This window comes from Bos indicus x Bos taurus, chromosome X (genome assembly GCF_003369695.1).
Source record: "Bos indicus x Bos taurus breed Angus x Brahman F1 hybrid chromosome X, Bos_hybrid_MaternalHap_v2.0, whole genome shotgun sequence".
Classification (NCBI taxonomy): Eukaryota; Metazoa; Chordata; class Mammalia; order Artiodactyla; family Bovidae; genus Bos; species Bos indicus x Bos taurus.
In genome coordinates, this window is record NC_040105.1 from 124,007,678 (window position 1) to 124,013,986 (window position 6,309).

General features: G+C 39.8%; 1 non-coding gene across 1 annotated transcript; it reads right to left on the bottom strand.

Annotated features, from left to right (window-relative positions):
- Window positions 1-5,466: 5,466 nt before the first annotated feature.
- LOC113888287 lies at window positions 5,467-5,601 on the bottom strand. The gene has a single exon (XR_003509923.1). It is a non-coding gene; the product is annotated as a small nucleolar RNA SNORA48 (small nucleolar RNA).
- Between the last annotated feature and the right edge of the window lie 708 nt (window positions 5,602-6,309).

Sequence of the window (6,309 nt, forward strand, 5' to 3'; positions counted from 1 at the left end):
CAACCTCTGACTTCCACTTGACCTTCCAGTGACACAGAAATGCATTCAATTCATATAGAGTTGCCAAATTTAGAAAATAAAAATATAGGACACTTAATTAAATTTGAGTTTCAGATAAACACAATGAGTGCTTTTTTAGTATGAGTGTATCCCAATGTAATGTGCTGTTTCTTACCTTTTCCTTAGTCCATGCTATCACATCTCCCTTTAATGCACTTGCCAATTTTAAGGTTCAACTCAATTACTACCTTTTGGAGTCCATCTGTCCTCCACACTCCCTCCCACCAACCCTGAATGAATCAAATATCTCTCTTATCAGCACATACTATAATTGTAATTTTTTGAGTCTTCCTCTATCAGTGAGAATCCTTGAGGACAGGGAGAATATCTCATGTGTCTCTGTATTGTCACTGCCCAGTTTGATGACAGATACATAGTAGATACTTAGTAAATATTTGGTGAATAAATGATTCTCCTGATACTAATGGTTGGATTTTCTCTTTACACCCAATGGAAAGAATATTTTTACCACTGCACAAAAGAAAATAAGAAGAAAACCCAGGGTGGGATGGGATGGGAGGTGGGAGGTTGGAGGGAGGTTAAAGAGGGAGGGGACATATATATACCTATGGCTGATTGATGTTGATATAGGGCAGAAATCAAAACAGTAATATAAAGCAATTATCCTACAATTAAAAATAAATACATTTAAATTAAAAAAGAAAACCCTTTCTAAATTAGAGCCCCAAATTCAAAGTTGATAGAACAATATATTTTCCCTTAGAGATTGAAAAGTTAAATATAATAGAAGCAAATTTTCCTTTAAAAAAAAAATTTGAAACCTATTATATTTCATGAATTTTCAGCAGCTTCTTTGACCTCAAAACTATACGATGTAGTGGCTCATATCATTTGATTTTTTACTTATGTTCCCATATATCTTTTAACATGTATTTTTCCGTATTTCCAAGATCTACGGCCACTGGAAGCTGACGGATATAATCCCAGCTAACAACCTAAGAAGGGACTCACACTAACACTTTAATAAGGTATTCAGGACAAGTTCATTTGCCTGTTGCCTGCATTTTACTTCACTAAGCATAAGCTTTTACTTAGCACTTGAAAATGAATGTGTTTGAGTATCCATCAAAAAGTGAGTCAGCTGCAAATTTGATATTCAACTCTATGCTTGTGGAGAAGACAGGTAAACACATTAATCAATGAGTAAGCAAAGGTTAGTCATAGCGAGAATCTGAACTCTAGGATGAAATTTCTGCTCCCAGTCTACCTTGTTTTCAAAGCATACTCTTTTGTAGTTCATTAAATTCTGCAACGATTCTTCAGTGGTATAATATTCTCTAGGTTTAGTCATAGAAATTGCATCAAAATTTGCTTTGTACTGTACTCAAGACATCTTGCTGCTAGGTCTGGCTGCTGAACTAATACCTGAAAATGGAAGGATCTTGGGTTTCACAGGTTACTTAAAGACATATGGATGAAACTTTAGGGTGGGAGGGTTAGTGTGCTGGGGATGGTGAAACAAAGTACCACAAACTGGGTAAAATGGGTGTTTTGAAAACATAGATATTGGTTGTCTCTCAGTTCTGGAGGCTAGAAATCTGAAATCATGGCATCGGCAGGGTTGGTTCCTTAGAAGGGTTCTCAGGGAGTTTCTGTTCCGTGCTCCTTTCCTAGCTTCTGGTGGCAGCCAGCAATCCTTTGCACACCCTGGCTTGTAGATACCTCATTGCAATGTCTGCCTCCACCTCTATGTGGTGTTTGTCCTGTGTCTGTGTCTGCACATCATTTCCTTTTTCTGTAAGGATGCCAGGCATACTGGATTCGAGCCCACAATAATAACTTGATTACATCTGCAAAGAACTTATTTTCAAATAAAGTCAGTTTCACATATACTGAGAATTAGAACTTCGTAACACATTGTGCATGCGTGTGCATGCATGCTCAGTTGTACCCAACTTTTCACTATCCCATGGACTATTGCCCACCAGGCTCCTCTGTTCATGGGATTTCCCAGGCAAGAATATTCGAGTGGCTAGCCACTCCCTTTTCTAGGGGATCTTCCTGACCCAGGGATCAAACTCACGTCTCCTACATCTCCTGCATTGGCAGGCAAATTCTTTACCTCTAACGCCACCTGGGAAGTCCTCAACATGTGGTTTGTTTTTTTTTTTTTTTTTGAAGGGGCACACAATTCAACCCACAACAATCTTCTTTTGCACACCCCCCAGTTCATGTACTTCTCATGTACAAAATACATTAACCCCATCCCAACATCCCCTAAAGTCTTAACCCGTTCCAGCACCAACTTTAAGTCCAAAATATCATCTAAGTATTATCAACGGAAGTCCTAAATCTTATCCTATACATCATTTAAATAAGTTATAGGTGAGATTCAGAATATGGTCCATCTTGGGGCAAAATTATTCTTCATCTATATACCTGTGAAACCTGGAAAAGAAATTTGCTTCAAATGTATAATTATAGAACAGCCTTAAGATAGACATGCTAGGGACTTCTTGGTGGTCCAGTGGTTGGGACACTACACTTCCATCACAGGGGGTATGAGTTCTATTCCTGGTTGGGGAACTAGGATCATGCATGCTATAGGGCATGGCCAAATAAATAAATAAAAGTTAGACGTCCTATTCTAAAAGGGAGAAATTGGAGGGAAAAAAAGGTGTCAGTCTAAAGTAAGTTCACAATAGGGTAGATTTCACTAGGTTCCAGGGCCTAGGAATAAATCTCTGTGACTTGATGCTCTTCTCTCTTAGCCCTGGGAAGCAGCCTTACCTTCTGGAAACAAAGAGGCAAGTCTTCCCCCTCTGCCTGTAGTCTTTCTGGCCTTTGCATCCATGGCTCTGCCCTTAGAGTCATGCTTCCTTCAGTTTCTCCCACCTCTGTCCTTCCAATCTAGGCTAACAATGCCATGTTGGTATACTTCTCAAAAACCTGGCTTCCATGAATGTCAAGGGAATTCACATCATTTGACATGGGGTTTGCCCGGAGCCTTCTGAGATCACCATATTCCTGTTGCTGATTTTTGCTGAGATGGTTGATTGGATCCACAAGGCACACACCTAAGCGATGTAGCCAATAGTTGTTCAGCCACACCTTTGACCTTATTTCCAGTCTATCTACATAGACTGAGAATTTTCCTAATCATTAAGTGTTGGTTGCTTTTTGCTTAATAATTTATTCCTTAGTTTATATCTTTACTCTCATCTTTTAATAAAAGCAGTACAAAGAAAACAAGTTGTATCTTCCACACTTTGAAAAACTTCTCAGTGAAATATCTAAGTTTATGGTTTTTAAGTTTTACATTTCACCCAACAGCAAAACACAATCCAAACAAATTTTCTGCCACTCTATAATGTGGATTGCTTTTCCTTCAATGCTCAATAACGCATTTATTTCTTTCTAAGGCCTCACCAGAAGTGCTTTTATTTTTTTAACATATTTTTATTTATATATTCCTGGCTGTGCTAGGTCTTCATTGCTGCACATGGGCTTTCTCTAGTTGTAGTGATCGGGGACTGCTCTCTGGTGGTGGTGCACAGGCTTCTCTCTGTGATGGCTTCTCCTGTTGCGGAGTACAGGCTCTAGGCACATGGGCTCAGCAGTTGTCGTACTTGGGTCCAGCTGCTCCACAGCAAGTGGGATCTTCTTGGACCAGGGATCCAACTAGTGTCTCCTGCATTGCAAGGTGCATTCCTAACTACCGGACCACCAAGGAAGCCCCCAATAACATTAATATGCCTGTAATATTCATATTTTTACCATCCTCTCTTAACGGTAATCCAAGCTTTTTTTGATCAACACTTAAGAATTCTAGCCTCTTCCCATTATCCAATTCCAAATCTGCTTCTATACTTTAGATATTTGTTATAGTAGCAACCAAAATCTGTATTAGTTTTCTAGGACTGCAGAAACAAAGCACTACAAACTGCTGCTGCTGCTTAGTTGCTTCAGTCGTGTCCGACTCTGTGTGACCCCATAGACAGCAGCCCACAGGCTCCTCTGTCCCTGGGATTCTCCAGGCAAGAATACTGGAGTGGGTTGCCATTTCCTCCTCCAATGCATGCTAAATCGCTTCAGTCATGTTAGACTCTGTGCGACCCCATGGACAGCAACCCACCAGGCTCCTCTGTCCATGGAATTCTCCAGGCAAGAGTACCGGAGTGGGTTGCCAAACTGGATAGCTAAAAGCAACAGAAGTGTATTGTCTCATAATTCTGGAGCTCAGAAGTCTGAAATCAAGATATCAGCACTGTTGGGTTGCTTCTGAATGTTCTAGGGAGAATCTGTTTCATGCTCTGCTCTAGCTTCCGGTGATACTTGCAAACTTCAGTGTTCTACGGGTCATAGGCACATCACTTGAATCTCTTTTTGTCTTCACATGGCATTCTCTTCGTGTGTCTATGTCTTCACATTGTTTTTCCTCTCTTATGAGGACACCAAGCATATTGGTTTAGGGTCCACCCTAATGACTTGGTTACATCTGGAAAGACACTTACTCCAAATAAGGTCACAGTTTCTGGGGGTTAGGACGTCAACATATCCTTTGTGGTACACAAACCCCACACAGGGAGGAATCTCTCAACGTTCTGAAATTATAGAAAAAAATATGATTTTGTCTATAATTTTGGACAAAAATTATAGACAAAATTTTATGCACTTAGAGAATTTTCTTGACAAAATTTCTCATTTCCCTTACTTTCATCAGATTCTGAAAAGGATCCATACCCCAAAACATTAAGAGCCACAGTGACAATGAAAACAATGTTGAAGGGAAGGACACAAAGGGTCTTGGTCACAAAAGTTCTGTAGTGTTTTTTGAAAGTGACTATGTGACTTCAGGAGAAGGCAATGGCACCCCACTCCAGTACTCTTGCCTGCAAAATCCCATGGATGGAGGAGCCTGGTTGGCTGCAGTCCATGGGGTCGCTAAGAGTCAGACACGACTGAGCGGCTTCACTTTCACTTTTCACTTTCCTGCATTGGAGAAGAAAATGGAAACCCACTCCAGTGTTCTTGCCTAGAGAATCCCAGGGATGGGGGAGCCTGGTGGGCTGCCGTCTATGGGGTCGCACAGAGTCAGACACGACTGAAGCGACTTAGCAGCAGCAGTAGCATGTGACTTCAGGATGAATATTGTGTTTCTGATTCATGACTCAACAGTCTCTCTACCACTGACTCTCTGTGAACAGCCAAGTAGGGCAAAGTGAAAGGCCAACCAGACTCTTTTAACTTCAAGGCATGACTTCAAGTGCTTTGTCCTTCTCCTATTCATGGCAAGCAATTATTCCTATTTCCTTATATATCTTCAAGAAATTATTCCAACTTCCTGACTTCATAATACAGATGTTGTAACATTTAACTATTGAAAAAATAAAAATCTTTAAAATTGCAGCATCTTCACTGAATAGAATGAAATCCTTTCTTTTCCCATGTGTCCAGGGCATGAGCCAAGCATGGGCACAAGCAAAAAGCCAAGTTGGGATAAACAAGGAGTTGTTTTGTTCCTGGTTAATATGAGACAGGCACCACCAACCAGGTGCCACTCTCCCCAGGTCAGGGATACACATGCTGTTTTATGAGCTCAGCCCAACTTCATCTTGTTTACCTTGTAAGTCACACATGCTGGGTGACAATTGTTCCACTTTCACAGAATTGGTAAGTTCCAAGAGATTTGTTAAACTAAATGCTTTGGTTTAAAAGATCATGAGACCTTATAAAAATATATAGCAACCAGACATCTAGATATATGATTCAGATAATTAGGCAGAGATTTATAAGATTCTGATTTAATACTAATTATGTCTCATGATAATTATGTTTTAGGTTCCAAGTAGCAATTACTTATAGTTTGAAATGCATATATTAAATGCAAATATCTACTCCACTAACAACAATTTTAGCCCAAAATGAGCAATTTAACTGACTTGGCCATGGTAATGGTTAAATCAGTCATTCATGTAGATAGTTAAAGTATGTGCTAATTAGATGACTAACTAGTGAATTTGTTAGTACATTTAAATTGGCATTTAAATTCAAAGTGACTTGAATACTTAGAGAAATGATCTTTCAGGAGCAGAGAGAAATTCAATACATGTAACAGCATGATATGGCATAGTTGGTGAGAATGAGTAGCTGACCCTTAGCTACCTCCCTACTTCCTGCCTCCAATCCATTCTATCCTTCAAGATTGTCTTTCCTCAAGCATAGCTCTGATCATATCAGCACACCTTTCAAAAATCATTAATGGTTTCCCATTGGTCAGCACATTAT